The following is a 17,758-nucleotide window of genomic DNA, read 5'->3' on the forward strand; positions in this document are numbered from 1 at the left end:
ACTGTTGTAAGACAGAGTACAAAGTAAGTCTATTTGCACATGGAGCCTCCCGCTAATCAAGATCACAAAAGTGACAGGAGACGCTAAAATCTACAGGAAGGAGCATACAGCAGGAGAGTGTCCGGTTGACTAAGATCAGTTAACTAGTCTGGTTTATCAGGAGAATGCAAGGAGACAAACCATAATATCCTTCACCCTAGGGAATAAGCTGCCCGTGTGCTTGTTTTAGGAATGGAGGGTCACAGCCAGCCTGACTGTTAAACACTGGGAGAAAGACTTGGGTGATCAAATGTGAGGAGAGTGCCTTGTTAGTTAAGTCCAGTCTGCTTGAATCTTTGATCTTTGTTAAATAAATCTATACACCTCTACCTCGATATAACGCTGTCCTCGGGAGCTAAAAAATCTTACCCATGTTATAGGTGAAACCGTGGTATATCCAACTTGCTTTGATCCACCGGAGTGTGCAGCCCCCCCCGCCCCGGAGCACTGCTTTACCGCGTTATATCCAAATTTGTGTTATATAGGGTGGCATTTTATCAAGGTAGCGGTGTATTTGGTTTCACTATAAACAAATGTAAGTGCTGCGAGTTAAGTAGCACAATGATCCTGGGGTGGAACTGGTAAGCTGAGGTGTACTGTTTCTTTGGGAATGGTGAATCTGTAAATGCTGTGAGTGGCCAGTGGAACACTGACTGGGCACTCCAGGGATAAGGTGCTTACAACCCAGAATACCCTGGGAAGTGTCACAGCAGATCAAACCTCTTGTGTCTTTTTCTAAACTTGCTGAAATGGAACACTGAGTGTTATGCCCGGCAGGTGATGGCACTGGAGGATTATGTGCTGTTTAAATATGGATAGGGGGTACCCTTTAACCATTGAAACTGGGTTGCTTTACTCCTGAAGAGTAACTTGATGGGAACTCCTGGAGTTAAGGAGACGAATAGCCTACTGTGTAGTTCAGCTCTTGACTCTGGAACAATTGATATTTTACCAAGGTTTCTACAATAAAATGTGAGGCAATACTGGCTAGCTGTTGAAAAGAGTTAAAGCTTGTGGTTGCTGGAAAAAGGCTCAGAAATGTGTTCCACTGGAAATTTTCAGCGGGAGCTGGTTTTTATCATTTAGCACCATCTTATTTTTACAGCACATGAAGCAGTTTAATAGTTGTCTTCCACTGTGAAGTGCAGCTCTTCACCTTCTGTACATTTCCAAATGTGCACATTTGTTTTCAGCCAGAAAACTCTGATAGCTTGTTTGTGTATCTGAAATAATGTGATGTTCTGTTGCAAACTAAGTATAAGGTCCAGGTATCTTTTCATAGTTTTCCTTTCTGGAGCATAACCAGTGAGCACAGAGAATACCTCTTTGAGTCAGCTCACTGACTCATAGCACTGCCCTGACTTTCCCAAGGGCCCTATTTGAAGTCCATATTCAGGATGATTAACTTTCTCACCAAGAGAATAAGGTTCTATGAAATTATACAATAGGGACTTTGCTGCAGTGGGGTATGTAGCTCATTACTGTTGCATAAATTCCATGATGTTTATTAAATGTTAAGAGATGGATGAGGGAATGCTTGATGCATAAGGCCTTTATTAGAGCAGAGTGTGATGAACGGGGATGATTAGTTCCAGCTGTCTGCCTCTGTTGGCATCCATACCTATTCTTGTTCTTTAAAGGGCTACACTCCAGTACAGTCCTTTCTGTTACACACCTTAACCCCTGGAGGTCTGCACATAATGTGTGCTACAAGGTTATGCTGCTTCCATTTGACAACACTAATTTCATTGGAACGAGATCGCATACAACACGAGCCACAGACCCACAAGTAATACCTTGTTCAACATGCAACAAACCTTGCTTGGGTAGGGCTAAAGGCAAATGTTTGAATGCTTTGATTAGATACCAGTGGCAGCAAATATTAAATTGAATGCCTTTGAAAAAATTACATCAGGATGGTGAGGTAAATGTTTGTCTTTGATTTCTAAAAATGTATTTCTAATTTATATTCATTAACAATAGCTTACAGTAAATGGTTTCTCCTAAAATGCCTGCTTGTAAGTCAGTCTAAAAGAGTCACAGAAGATGAGGAGCACTAACACTGGCAAAGGGAATTCATTCTAACATTGAAATCACAGAATCTTGTCGTTGAATTTTCAGTACTCCCTAGCTCTACTTTTACAGTGGTGCTTTTCTCCAGTGATCATCCACGAAGATTAGTCTGACCCCCTTTCTTCTATCCACCCTGTGACTTTTTGCTTTCAGTATCTGGAGATTTAAGGCAAAAAGCAGTCAAAACCTCAGTTAATCCAGATTCTTAGCCAAACTGTGGAAACAATGGATTTTATGTGGTTTTGATCCAAAGTGAGATTATTGACCCTGTTCACCTGCCCACACAGCTCTGTGACTCCTGAAATGAAAATGGGCAGAATTACTTTTTTGTTACAAAGATTGAACCCAGGCAAGTCTCGTGCGGTTTCTGGGGTTTGTTGTATTCATTCGCACACCTTTCAGCTCCAGTGTAGACTCCTCCTGGCGGTTGTGGTATTATTTATTCCAGATGCACTATAATTTACAAGTGTACACTATTTTAACCAGAGTTTGTCAGTATTATAAATGGCCTATCTAGTGTGTGTATATATCTATTGATTTTATATGTACCTTGAATCTTCTTTTTTTCATGTACACTTTCTTTCCTGCCTCTTTGTTGGCTCCTAATTTTCTGTCTAACATCATCGCTACTTACGCAATACTTTTTAATATTTTTGGGGTGAGTCTGAGACAGACTGCAGGCAATAAACAGATTACTGCACATGACTAGAATACCATTTCATTTACTGCACTTTGGAGCTCCATATTCAAAAGCAACAAAATGTTCTGGCTTTCCAAATGAAAGGATCTGTGGCCCATCTGTCAAAAGCTGTAAACAAACAGCACTGCTTTTACTTTACTGGTTTAGTTGCTATAACATGCAGGGACAACCAGAATTTATTTTTTCTTCTTCTGGTTCACAGCATTCAAAGCACAAGTATTTGTCACTCTATCCTGCAGTATTCAGAGATTTTGATGCCTTCTTTTTTCTCTCTGAAGAACATTTTTTAAATCCCTGTATCATAAAGGACCAGAACTTCAGATAATGGTGCTGAATTTACACTGATTTACACTAACTTTAATAAAGCTATGCCAGTTTGCAGTAACTGAGAACTGGCGCCAAACAGTCTAGCTTTCTTCCCTTCCTTTATCAACTTGTGCTCTGTTAAATGTTCACTGCTATAGAAACTGCCAACACTGTAAGCAAAGAAATTGACACCAGCCAAGCTGATCTTAATCTCAGTTTATTTGTTAGTGGTTTAGTTCATTGGTTTTTAGATGGAGCTAGAGTGGAATCATTTACTGAGCAGACACACTAAGGGTAAGCCTCCTCAGTGAGGGTATCAGTGGCAGATTCTCTGATGGCTCTATTTGAATAGTTCATTGGCTCCAAACCACCTAGATAAATGTAGTGTGTGAAAATAGTGTAATGTCTTATTTCGTTGTCTGGAAAATTCTCTTCAGGTATTTTCTTGCATTTTTTCTAACTGAATAAAATGATTTTTTTTCTCCTAAATGGTTTTTAAAAACCCTCATCTCTCAATTCTTAATCCTCTTATATATGTGTGTGTGTGTCTTCCAAGGTTAACTGTGGCTGTGCTCATATGGAATTGATTAGCCTGTCTTCCGTGAGGCTCCATCTGTGTTGCCCTTAAGGGAGAATTGCCTTTCTTGTAGAATAAGCACTTCTTTTTGTGAGAGTACATAACGGAGGGGATATTTTTTTCTTTTACAAAAAAAAATATGAGGTATCCTGCATAGAGTAGAATGTCTCCACTCTGACTGGGAAGTCCAATACAAAATTGTCAAGTCATGGGGATTGTCTTACCTCATGAGTTCACAATTGCTTTCCAGAGCAGGCATACAAAGGGGCTACTTTCCCTTCAGTAACCAGATCCCTGAGGACTCAGTTAGAGAAGTCACTTTGCTTTGAGCATTTTATTAGCTGTAAAAAGAGTCTGAACCTATTTTATGCCCTAATGCTGCTTTTTGAAAGTAAAACTTGTTCTCAAGAGAAGAGCATGAAAAAGCTTTTTGGAATAGGAACAAAAGAGGGTGGTGCTGGGGATATGCACAAAATGTAGTTGAGTGTTTGGTATTCAAAGCAGTCAACCCAACTCTGCTGAGGCTTTACAAATGGACTAGGAGATTTGTATAAACAGGAACACATTTCAACAGTATAAATAATGCAACAAACAGAGCTTTTAGAATCCAACTGATAACTAACTCTTTGCTTTCAATTCTTTCTTTTGTATCTGGAGTCTGAGGGCCAAACTCCTGACTGGACTGGTGCAACACCTGTGTGGTTCCATCATGGTAAGTGAGAGCAGAATTAGGCCCTGCAGAGCCTCTGTAACAGGGATCGGTAATCTTTGGCACATGGCCCGCCAGGGTGAGCCCCTGGCCAGTGGGGGCGGCGAGTGGGACCGGTTCTAGGCACCAGCAAAGCAAGCATGTGCTTGGGGCGGCACAATTCCAGGGGCGGCATTCTTTTTTGGGGGAGGCAGGAGGGGAAGAGGGCAGTTGTGCTCTTGGAGCTTGGGACAGCAATTCTTTTGCTTGGGGCGACAAAAAACCTAGAGCTGGTCCTGGCAGTGGGAAGTGGCGGCCAGCACATCCCTCGGCCTCTGATGCTTCCTGCAGCCCCTATTGGCCTGGAGCAGTGAACCGCGGCCAGTGGGAGCTGCGATCAGCCAAACCTGCGGATGCGGCAGGTAAACAAACTGGGCTGGCCCACCAGGGGACTTACCCTGGTGGGCTGCGTGTGAAGGTTGCTGATCCCTGCTCTGTAGGTGACTAAAGTAGCAAAATGATGTGTATAGCACTGCACAAAATATTTGCAAAGAAATGCAAAATCTGTCCTGGTACCAGGTTTAATTACACCCTCAAATCCAGACCATCTTTGTTGAAGGATTCAGTCAATTTCGTGAACATGGGAAGACTTATGATTTTACACTATTATGTAAAATTTTGCTTTCACACTGTCAGTGCCAAACAAAGTGACACTGGTAGTTTTATCAGTTTTTTGATTTGTAGATTTTAACCATTACATAATTTTGATTCATGATAGTTTTCATCTGTAGAGCTCGAAACGATTTACAAAACAGGATGGTAAGTGCCGTTACTTCCGTATTACAGATGGTGAAGCATGAACAAAGAGATGGAGTGACTTGCTCATGGTCATGCAGCAAGTCAGTGGAAGAGCAGGGATAGAGTGTAGGTCTCCTGATTCTTCGTGCTGTGTGCTATCTTCTGGACCACACTGCATCCTTCACCCAGAACTCCGAGAAAACTTGTGGGGCCTGAACCCACATCAGAACAGAAGGCAACATTTGAACCCTTGCAAAGTGAAACCAGTAAGTTTTAGGCAGTTTCGGATGTGTGCCCATAAACTTGTAAGGAGAACCAGTACCCAGACAGCCAATCTAGAAGTGCCCTTCAGAGCCAAAAGCTTGGAGCTTGTAGAGCGGAGTCTCCATATTTACTAGTTGCTCCTGTTCTGGTTCTCTGGCGTAAATGTCCAGTTCTACTTTATCTCCTGGCGCGCACACTGCAGTGTTTTTTGTGTTAGTGGTTCATGGGTTACACAGAGCTAATATATTTACAAATAGCCTACAAAATATTTACAGCATAGAATGACATCTACCACTTTGACAACCCTAAAAATGCATTTATTTTAAGGGCTGCGTATTCAGAATAAATGTTTCATTAAATATTGTATTATGAGTGATTTTATTTAACTAGTAGGGCATGTCAACAATCTTTAGAACTATATACACAGTGTTTTACCGTAAAGATTGCATATTGCCAAGGCAAGTAGTTCAGTAAGTATGGTACTATAAATAGCATCTTCATGCAGTCTATTATAAATGCTTTATTAAACAGTTGGTCAATAACTGCTTTAAAAATGAATTCACTGCATTTATTTTGTCCTAAGGGTTGCACACTTTATTGTAAATGACTTATTCAACATGTATATAAACCATTTCAGTGAGAGGCGCTACCTAAGAAATGATTCATTTCAAGTGGTGATTGATATTATAAACACTTCGTAAATTATTTCAATAGTGCTTGTAAATTACTGTGCATCATCTAAAAGTACTTGTTTATGCACAGCTCTTTAGAACTCATTGCAGGTGATCTTTAAAATAATAAAGTAATACAGTCTTTCTCAAATGGCATAATAAAACCTGTTTTTGTGATTCACACACGTTAGTGAGAATTGCTCAAGGGGTTGTGGTGTAGGTGGATAATTGACTGACAGACTGACTGAGGGTGGGTTTAAAAAGTAACTGTTCTCAGGCTTGTATTTAAAATGTTATAAACATTGCTAGAAGTGGCATTGGGGGTGGGTCGTGGTGCAGGGAAAGTGAGCTATGACTGGATACATAGTCAATAGGCAACCATGGCCAAATCTGGACTGCCAGATGCTTTTGAATGAATCCTGAAATCTTTTTATTTTCTTCATCTTCATCATCTTTTTCATTATTATTTACTCTGGAGTCTTGACCTTGACTACACATTGACCAAGAAATAATTGACTACCTGGTGGAATCAGTGAGCGAGTGCTGTAGTGCAAGACCAAGTCTATCAACTCAGACTCTGAGACTTGCTGCCGCTCACTGTGTAGACGGACCTTAAGAGAGACAGTTTTTGTTGTTTTTCTCTTTAAGGATCAGTTCTTTTTCCTGTTTCGTAAGGTATAACTGAGTGTGAAAGACATTCTTCCATTTATTTTTTTCTTTCTCCTTTAACTGCAGCAGTGTTCTCCTCTTCCTTCCCAAAAAATTTAGAAAAAGGACAAATGAGCCAAGGCAAATGCATGTTCTTGTGTAGAAGCTAATGGTGGCAGTCACTGGGCTTCTAATAATTAAGAGCTAGATTAGTCAAGCCTGGCTGGAGGCACAAGTGCAGAAGAAAAGCAAATGGGAACTTGGGGCACAGAAACAGCATTTTTAATGAAAATTCAGGACCCTCAAGAAGAAGTGCCTCACTAGGTAAGCTCTGGTTCAGTGATCATTCGGGGCCAAGAGCCTTATATCTTTATTTGTAGTAACTTTCCTTGTGGTTGGGTTTTTATTTTTTTCATGTCTCTCCTCCCAGTAGGGTGAGCTAACATTCTGTTTTCACTTTCCCTGACTGTACCTGGAAAACCCTTTTCTTTAGAAGTGGCTACAACTAGTTGGTCTCTGATAAATCCCCATTTTTCTGCCCGTACCTCACCATGGACACCCACTGAAGCCAATGGAATTCTGCACCTTGGGAGTAAGGACCTGTGTGTCGATCTATTTGTAGGATTGGGGTCTGAGAGAGGTATTTAAAATTCTACTGGGTGTTGAATTTTTGATGAAGAATGTGAGTTCAAGAAGAGCTTTGACTGAGGGTAGGGTAGAGGGTTGTAGGTGCATGAACTATGATCTTAATAGGCCTTATAAAATATAAGCTTTTTCAGCTCTGAGTGTGATGCTCATACAAATGGTAATGATATGTGGTATTGGATCAGAAACCTTACACTGAACAGCTTGGTGTGACTTCGGGTCCTTCAATTTTTATAGCTAAAAAGATCTGATGAAAGTCATAACTAAAAGACTAAATTATGGTAAATGGACTTAAGGAAATATTTTGAGATTTATTTTCTTTTGGGCTGTGTACAGGAAAGGCATATGCATCTCAAAGAACAGGTGGCCTTTCTCAGGTTTGTAAATGTAAGATATCGCACAGAGTATGTAGCAGAAGAAAAATGCAGTAAATATTCGAAATCTTTCATCTTCCTACAATGTCTCCTTGAGAGATAAGTCAGCAGGAGATGGTAGTTGCCAAAGCATCACTTACACAATACTTATCACTGAGAGAGAGGGTGTCAAAGAGCAGGAGGTTAGTCACTGTTCCACACATGCACAGATAAGATGTCAGCAGAGGCACGGTGGGAACTAAAACAAATTGCTAGTCACAATTTGACGATCAAAACAGTTTTACAAAGTAAATATTTAAACTGAATAATAAGGTAATATTAAGGTATGTCTATGGTAGAGACCTGACAGCAGCACAGCTGTACCGATGCAGCTGCAATACTGTAAGGTCTTCTGTGTAGCCACTCTATGCTGATGGGAGAGAGGTCTCCCGTCGGCATAATTAAACCACTCCCAACAAGCGGTAGTAGTTGTATTGGTTGGAGAGTGTCCTCACCAACAGTCAGTGCAACCTGTGTCAGTCAGGAGTGGGGGGGTTTCACACCCCCAAGCAACAAAAGATTTACCGACAAAAGTGCTAGTGTAGACATAGCCTTAGAGCTCTTGCCTCTGTTCTTGTCGCCCTAAATGGCGCACCATTGTATTAACTCCACCTTCATTAGTGCGTGGCTAGAGGACCTTCCTCAGGAGTTTGCTCTTTCTTTCTTTTCCATTTTTTAATCTCTGCAAGCAGACAACTGCTGCAAAACACTAAAATATTTTCCTGTGTGTGGAAAAAATAATATGGTACCAACTGTACATCAGCCATAATAAATATGGCCTGATCCAAAGCTCACCAAATTCTTTGGAAAGATCCCCATTGACTGCAATAGGTCTTGGATCAAACCCGAACTTGTAGAAAGAAAAATATCAATGGCATAAGAAGTCATGCATATCTGCTGCTAAATGAAAGTATGTTTGTGCCTAATACATTAGCAGATTTGTCAGCTTGAGTTATCAGCTGTGTCAATACTGCTCACGTGTGCACCCATCCTTTTCATGCATTACCCTGATTTGAGATGCTTGCGTTTGTCTTGGTCCTTTGTTTTGTTCCATTGCATCCCATTTCAGAAGCCTCTGAACCATGAATTCTGCTCACTACCAACCCCCTCCCTCCTTTGAGGCCCTGTGTGGCTGCCACTAGTCTTCCAGCCATAAGGACTCGGCTCCCTTTACAACTGTTCCACCTCTCTTATTCTTACTTTCTACTTGATTTTCAGCTAAGTTTCTCACCTCTCCTGTTCTGAACCCTGTGTAACTTGACCCATGCCAAGAAACTTTCACCTTGAGATACTGAGGCCTCGTCTACGCTACAGAGTTAGGTCAACATAAGGCAGCTTATGTTGACCTAATGCTGTAGTGTCTATACTAAAATGTAGCTACCACTGATGTAATTCGCCCATTATACCAATTTAACTCCACGTCCACTAGAGGTATTGTGCTTAAGTCAAGGTAGTTAGGTCAATGTGGTGTCATTGTAGACACTGCGTTGCTTACATGGGCTGTTTCTGCCTTTCAGAAACGGTCCCACAATGCCCCATGCTGGCAGTTAAATTCTAGTGCACACTAGAGTGTCATGCACTAACTGGCCTGTGTGGACCGTGCTGGCGTGCACTAAAAGGACGCAAGAAGCATAACGTGGTTATGTAAAACGATTCAATTACTGCAGTGGCTGTATGTCGACGTAATTTAGGTCGACTTAATTTTGTAGTGTAGACTTGCCCTTGGAAGTGTATTTATCGAGAGTGGGGTTTAACCAGTTAAATTCAGAATTTCCCTTACACTGAGAGAATGCACTCAGAGACCATGGTGATGGTTGTGGTAGAAAAACTTGGGTAGCTCCAAAGGCTTTTTCACTGTTGTAATCACAATGTACAGCTGTAGAAAATGAGTCAATGACTTCAGTTCAGGCTCTCGTAGACAAGTATCAGTATCATTTAAACCACCGTCCTAATAGGAATGATGAGGCTGGAAGTGGGCTGGCATTAGTTCTGCTCTCACTGGGCTGCGTAGGATGTGACCTCTAATAGCGGTCTTTCAGTTACCTGTTTTCAGCCCCTTTCTTTAGAGAGAGACGGATTATTTAATGGGAAGGGGAGAACTTTTTTTTTTTCCTCTTTGCATCTTCATGGATCTGCTCCTGTTGAAGTCAATGGCAACACTTCCATTGCTATCAGTAGAATCTGGATCCAGACCTTTTATCTCATAAATGAAGAGCATTGTTTGAGAAGCCTAATCTGTTCCAGAGACCACTGGACAGACAGGCTTTGCAGTTTGTTTCTATCCATCCAGGCAGAGTGCTAGAGGCAGATGTTGTCCTGCTGTGGCTTTCCAACCCCAGCACAACTGTTGTTCAGGCAGCTGAAGAGGAGCCACAATCCAGATTGCCACCAGATGTTTCTCTCCATGCAGAGTTACAAGCTGTGAAGCAGGGCCACAGCCAGGATTTACGGAGTCAGCAACTATATAGAGAAGATGGCATCCTGTAGGCTTTAAGGTACAATGTTCAAAAGTATCTGTGGCCCAGATTTTTAAAGGTTTTTAGGCATTGCTCCACTCAACATTGCAATGCCTACGTCTCATTTGCAAAAGTGAGTTAGGCGTGTAAGTCCAGATTTTAAAATGTATTTAGGTGTCTAAAGATGCAAATAGGTGCCTGGTGGGATTTTAAAAATGCATAGGTGCCTGTCAGGGTCTCTTTCCCACTTTGAACTTTAGCGTCCAGAAAGTGGAGACCTGCATGTCCCTTCTAAGCTTAATTTTTAGCTTAGATCTTGTAGCACTGCCACCAACCAAAATATAGTGTTTGGTACACTCCTTGTCCCCCCAAAACCTTCCCTGGGGAGACCAAGACCCAAACCCCTTGAGTCTTAAAACAAGGGGAAATAAACCATCCCCCTTCCTTTCCCCTCCCAGATTTTCCCCTCCCTGGGTTACCCTGAGAGATTACTGTGATTCAAACTCCTTGAATTTTAAAACAGAGAGGAAATTCACTTTCCCCCTCCCTTTCCCCCACCAATCCCTGGTGAGTTCAGACCCAGACCCAGTCCCTTTGGGTCTTACACAAGGACAAAATCAATAAGGTTCTTAAAAAGAAAAGTTTTTAATTAAAGAAAGAAAAAAGTAAAAATTATTTCTGTAAAATCAAGCTGGAAAAATGTTTACAGGGTTTCAGCTGTACCTAGACCAGAGGGACTCCCCCTCCCAGCCTAAGTATAAGTTACAGCAAACAGAGGTGAAATATCTTTATCACTCAATGGAACACAATCATGAATAAGGTGTCAATAAAAGAAAATTTTTGAATTACAAGAAAGGAAAACACAGCTAAACACTTTACCATTTCGTTGTATAATCAAGCTGTCTTGGCTAGATTAAATGATGTTGTACAGGCGGGTTTCCCCAGCTGGGTACACAAAGAATACAGAAGGGGTGTACTGCCCCACTCCCAGGGGCCTATAGGGTGATAAGTGTGATCATGCAAAACATGAAGTGAGTAATTATCTCGTTCCCGAAGTCAAACTACACATTTTGCAAATAATAGATAATAACTAGGACATAAATTTAATATAGTATCCAGGCATGTTCTATCTACGTAAACTTCGCATATCTTCGAGAACCTGCACGATGTATCTGTTCAGTAAGATATTGAGTAATCTTGGTATGTGGCAGCATCTGCTGCTTTCTGCGTAATTCACAAGAGGAGAATCGAAAGAAGACAGGTACACAGATCAGCGTCATCACACAAAGATCATTCGGCGACTTGGAAACAGAAGATTAGAAAGCCTGGAGATAGAGAGATCACTCTCAGAGCCGAGAGAGCAACAGAGACAGACAAAGAATCACACACCCAAAACTTCCCTCGAGATTTGAAAAATCTTGTTTCCTGATAGGTCCTCTGGTCAGGTGTCAGCCAGGTTCACTGAGCTTGTTAACCCTTTACAGGTAAAAGAGATATTAACCCTTAACTATCTGTTTTTGACAGTGCCGAATGCCTGACTCCCACTGATTTCAATTAGTGTTGGGCACCTAAGCTTCTCATGGGATTTTCAAAAGCACCGAAGTCACTTTTGAAAATGACTCAGGTGCTTTTGAAAATTTTACCTGTAGTAGAGCTTGGTTATATTTGAAATGGACTCTTGAACATGTGATGAGGCAATTTTCAGCAGCTGGTCTAAAGATCATCCTGTTAAGGTTTGGGTGCACCCTCACAAAATCTTCACACGTGTGTGTTCTGTGTCTATCTGCCGTGGCTTGTCCTTGATCATATTGTTAAGCTCCTTAGGGCAGGGACTGTTTTATGTGTATACAGTACCCAGTACAGTGGAATCCCAATCGTAATTGTGCATGTGTGGGGTCGTCTCTGGTGCTACTGTAATACAAATAAATCTACAATACTGAAGCTGCCCTCAGTTATTCTGGTGATCCCTTCAGGTCTGGACTGAGCCACACTGGTTGAGAAGTGTGGGGAAGCTGCTCACAGTGTACATCTTATCTGCATAAATAAAGAGATGTCATTCTTGATGAATATTAGTCCAGCAGCTAGATACATTTTTATTATATATAATGTATAATAGTGTCTAAATACAATTAGCTAAACTTTTCCTGATCATGCAAAACCAGTACCAAATTTACTCAGTATCCTATGTGGATAACATCACAGTTTGATACTGATGAGGGACCATGTCTCTCTCAAGCTAGAAATTTGGCTGTTAGAGAGACTTGTCACTGTGGCATGTGAGCTAATGGGTCAAGTACCAGACTGCAATTTCTGCTTTCTAATCCTGGATCTGGCAATGACTCTTTAACTTTTAGCAAGTCTTCTCTGGACTGCCTTAGTTTCCTCCATTTGTAATATGTGGACACTATCTCTATATTGCACAAAAGAGGATTAACTAGACAATGCTTATAAAATGAAAAAGATTGTGTAAGAGCTAATCATTTTGCTTTCACTGGAACTATTTTTGTTTACTTTTGGATTTTTAACACATACACCTCTACCCCGATGTAAAGCTGTCCTCGGAACTCAAAAAATCTTACCGCGTTATAGGTGAAACCGCATTATATCGAACTTGCTTTGATCTGCTGGAGTGTGCAGCCCCGCCCCCCTGGAGCACTGTTTTGCTGCCTTATATCCGAATTCGTGTTATATCGGGTCACATTATATCAGGGTAGAGGTGTATTATGTGTCTGTGTGTGTTAGGAGACCTTCAGTAGATGCTCTGAGCACTGCAGAGGCAGTGTATTAAGCTTAAATATCAGGGAATACTTTGCATTGCTCAACAGCTGTGTGCTCTTCAGTTGAAGCACTTCACTTGAAGCAGTGTTCACAAATTTCAGACATCAAGTTCTCCCATCAAATTCTCTGTCTAGATACTCTCATAACTTTTATCCTTCCAGTCTGTCTAGATATCTCCTTACTGGGCATAAAAACTGCAGAGCTAAGCATCAATATCTGGTGTCCATGAGTAGCAACTCATGGCCACCTGTACTTTGGGAGATATAAATGGATTTTCTTTACCTTTCAGTGTGTCCTTTTGACCCCCTTTCTAAGTGTTCCAGTAACTGAGTTTTCCAGACAATAGGCGAGAAAATCAGAAAAAGGAAACTGTTCTGCTGTGAAATCAACTTGCTGTACTCTATCCATTATACCTTGGCAGGGGTGGTTTGTTGTTGATGAACAGACACTATGAGGATGGATCTTATACATGTGTAATAGAAATAACGAGTGAGGACTTCAGTTAACCAGTATGTTTTCCTTGGCTCATTTTGAATTGTGCATTGAAGTACACAATTTATGCCCAGATAATTACATATGTGCCCATATCGAACATCCTGGTTGGATATGGGCACATATTTAATTACAAAACCTTAGGAAGGATGGCCATCTTGCTAGAGGATACAATGAGAAGTGGGAGATGTGACTTCTATTCCTGTTCCTACCACAGGTGATAGTATCATTTGTGGTCATGGACAAATGATATGTCCTTTCTGGGCCTCAATATTCCCAGTACACAAACCTGTTGTAAGGCTTATATCACAGTTTCAGGTCAACTACACCTATATTACCCCCTCCGTGGTCCACTCAGGGCACCTACTTTAGGCTTCTGGCTCCTATCTGTCACCTCTCTTGGGCAAAGACCCACATCTCACTCCCTTTTGACTGAGGATTTTAAGGCTGCACAGTTCTCTGCCTTACACTGTGATATCCCCAGCAAGCCAGACTGCCCAAAGAGGCCAGGGCTCATGTTTTGCTTTCTCTCCAAGGGCTATAACCAGTGTATTGCCCACAGTTATAAGTTATCACACAACTTCTTCCAAACAAGCACACTTATTCTTAAGGTAAAAGCATCAGAGAAAAAACATTAAAACAATAAAAGAACTTGAGTATATGCAAGAAAGCTTATCAGAGGTCACTCCCAACTCCGGCATAGGGCGCTTGTAGGTTTCAGTCCTTCAAAACCCATGACTGGGTTTTCTCTGTGGTTACAAGTTCATCTTAGACCCAGAACTCGGAGATTGGGCTGATCAGCCATTTCTTTATACAGTTTGGGTCTTTGATCTTGCCGCTCTTTACCAGGTAATCAGCGAACAATGACCCTCTCCTCAGGATTTGCCTCCAAAAGGCTGGGGTTTGCATTAACCTCTGACATTCTGGGGTGCAATCCTGACCAGTGGGGGGCTCTGTTGCCCCTGCCCTGCCACCTTGGGGTGCCTCACAATGCTTTTCTAATCTTGCTCCCACTTGGTCTGCTCACAAACAGCCTTCCAGCGTGCTGGTCGCATCCTGGGTATCTGTGTATAGCTGTAGCCTTCCAGTCACACATCAGTCACATTCTGGCTTCCACCAGCCTTAGTTATCACTTGCAGGGTGACCCCAACACACTCCCAGGCCCAGATTTCCCCCCAAAATGTGTGTTCTGCACTGTCCAGCCCTCTTTTGGACAGTCCAGGTATTTTAGGTCTGATCAGTGTTACAACAGTTTGCTATCCACACAGTTCACAGCACTGGTTTAGTTTTGATTAAAGACTAAAACAAGATTATTTAACTACAAGGAGATAAGTTTTAAGTGAGTACAAGTATAAAGCATTAAAGTTAGAAATGGTTACAAGAAAAATAAAGATAAAATGCTTTGTAGTGCTAAAATTTAAAAAACTAGACTTGGTCCAAAATAAAGTTCTCACCATATGCTTCCAACAACAGGGCTGATCAAGTTTCAGGTCAGGATCTGCTTCCTAAATCCATAGGCTGATTCTTTCGTCTTTTTAAGTGAAAGAGAAAGATGCACCTTGGGGGTTTTCACTCCTCACTTTATAGTTCAGTCTCACTTTTGAAATGCATTTTTCTAAGGGTTACTCATAGATAAAATTCATTCCTGCTGTGAGGCTGGAGTCCTGGAGTCTCGTGATGAAAGAGGTTTCATACTGTTGTTTGCTAAGATGCAGATCTGCTTTTGTTCCTGCTCCCCTTCCCTACCAAAGAATGGCCACTTGATAGGTGATTGGCCATAAATTTTGATGACACCTGGCTACAGGCATCAGCTTGTTCCTTGGCTTTGAGAAGTTGGTTTATCCAGACTTGTTTGGTAACACGTTTGAGACCTAATTTCAGCTTATGTTTATAACTTTACATATAATGTTGCTACACATGTTTCATCATCATTATTGAGCAGTGAGTTATTTTTCAAATGATATCTAGCAAGTCATATTTTTGTACAAAGATTATTGCAGCAGCGTGTTGCGTGGGAATACAGAGCCTTTGATTTTGCCCTTCTGCAACAGGTAATCAGCACACAATGACCCTCTCCTCAGGATGTAGCTTCGAAAGGCTGGGTTTTTGCTTTACTGGAGACGGGGAATTTGCATTAACCTCTCCCCAGGAATTCTCTAGGAAATCCACTAAATGCTTATTATCCCCAAAGTCTGGCATGTTTTAAATATAGTCTTTTGAACATCCAGGTCTGATGTCTGTCACATATCCCCCCCAGAGAGGTTATATATAATCCCAGCCCACAATAATAAATAAATTTAATACAGTGAGGTCTTCCAAGAATATTGCAGGAAATTGCCATCTCTGTGTCAGCTTATTTCATTACTCTTAAAAATTTTGAGTCTGTGTTAGGAGGCGCTAGATAACGCAAAGTAATATATACTTCCATTCATGCTGATGTATAATGTGCAGATTCTTTCCATTTGAATGCACAGAGAAACAATAAAAATGTCTGTATGTCTGGTTGTAGATTAGAAGTGGGGACAACAACAAATAGATCTCAAACGTTTTCTATCATGTAGGGAGCTCTAATTTTTCTTGCAAGGAATGATCTACAGTTCTCCTTCCTCACCTGCTCTGAAGCTTTTCGGAATGAAGCTGAAAATGAGGTTATGAAGTAAAGCCCCCATCCCCATCTCTTTTTAAAGATCTCCATAGCTGCTGTGCTCTGCTGCATTAGAAGTGGTGAGCAGGATATTGCTTTATACTCTTACAGTAGCGCAGGTAGCACAACGGGCTTCCCTGTTTGTTTATAGGTGTTATGAAGGATAAAGTATCAGAGGGGTAGCCGTGTTAGTCTGGGTCTGTAAAAGCAGCAGAGAATCCTGTGGCACCTTATAGACTAACAGACGTTTTGGAGCATGAGCTTTCGTGGGTGAATACCCACTTTGTCAGATACATGCATCTGACGAAGTGGGTATTCACCCACAAAAGCTCATGCTCCAAAACGTCTGTTAGTCTATAAGGTGCCACAGGATTCTCTGCTGCTTTTATGAAGGATACAGATCTTGGTAATATAGACTGTGCTCACAACCCAAGAGTCGTTGTATATCTTCACTCTTGTCCAGATCTTTTTTTATGAATTGTTGCACTCTCTTTATGGCCAAAGGGTTGCCAGTGAAAGTTTGGATCAGTTCATAAGTTATTGTATATTAAATCTGAAAGCAGCATGAATGTTCTTTGATTTTTTTTTTAAAGTTCTGGTAGAAAAAATGAGAAACTGGAAGGAAGCTAGTAAAATAATTGGATGTCTCAAAAGTACATTAATAGGCAACTCACACTAAGATTGGCTTTTCTTCTTTCATTCTGTTTATATGCAGTACGATGAAACTGCTAAAACATTATAGGTTCCAATTAGCATGTTTTTTCTGGAAATGCCTTAACTTTGACATTTAGTTTAATTACCTCATTCCATCCTGACTTTCCAGGGCAGAGAATCCCTGCATAGACTCTAGTAACATCTACCAAATCTGTAGCTGGGGTTCTGCCATCATTCCTGTTAGAAGCTCCATTTTCCAAAGTTTTATCAGTTGGTTGTTAAAATATGCACTATCTGCGTGGAATGTTAGCTTAGGTTGAAGCCTGAAAGAGAATGCTTAATACAATCATACAGTATCTGCCTTTTACGTACAGGAAAATAGTGTTGCAGATCATAACCACCTATGTAATGTGGATTAGGCCATACATGTTCTGTATAACATTTTGGCCACTATTAAAGATAGATGGGAAGGCGAACTATCTATGATAAGAACTGATTTCCTATCTTGCTAATACGTATTTCATAGTATTTTTAATATACTGTACCTAACTCCATTAACATTAAAGGTTAATGAAGGCTCTGTGATCCAATATGGTCAACCTCAAATTTCCAAAAATCAGAGTCAGGCTCACCAAAAATCATGAGATTGGCTTTCAAATCATGAGTTTACGTAAAAATAATAGATTTAGTGTTCTTTTTATTTGCTTTCTGCTCTTTGAGCCTTTACGGGGCTCTGGGGTCACATTTTGAAGCTTTTTCCACAGCCATGAGGGCTAGAAACTGACCTCTTCTTTAAGAATGAACCTCAAATCATCACATATTCACTTGACTCCAGGAGCAGAGGCTTTAAGAAAAACATAATTATCATGAGACTCATGACAAAATCATGAGAGTTGGCAACATTTGGATCTC

General features: G+C 41.0%; 1 protein-coding gene and 1 long non-coding RNA gene across 2 annotated transcripts in view; both read left to right on the forward strand.

Annotated features, from left to right (window-relative positions):
* Positions 1-17,758, forward strand: part of ST6GALNAC3 (ST6 N-acetylgalactosaminide alpha-2,6-sialyltransferase 3) — a 324,436-nt gene that overhangs the window by 17,527 nt on the left and 289,151 nt on the right. The gene's annotated exons all lie outside the window — the stretch shown is intronic.
* Positions 4,290-5,804, forward strand: LOC142047159 (uncharacterized). Its single transcript, XR_012656333.1, has 2 exons — positions 4,290-4,407; positions 5,230-5,804. It is a non-coding gene; the product is annotated as an uncharacterized LOC142047159 (long non-coding RNA).

The sequence above is a fragment of the Chelonoidis abingdonii genome, chromosome 7 (assembly GCF_003597395.2).
Source record: "Chelonoidis abingdonii isolate Lonesome George chromosome 7, CheloAbing_2.0, whole genome shotgun sequence".
NCBI classification, from domain to species: domain Eukaryota; kingdom Metazoa; phylum Chordata; order Testudines; family Testudinidae; genus Chelonoidis; species Chelonoidis abingdonii.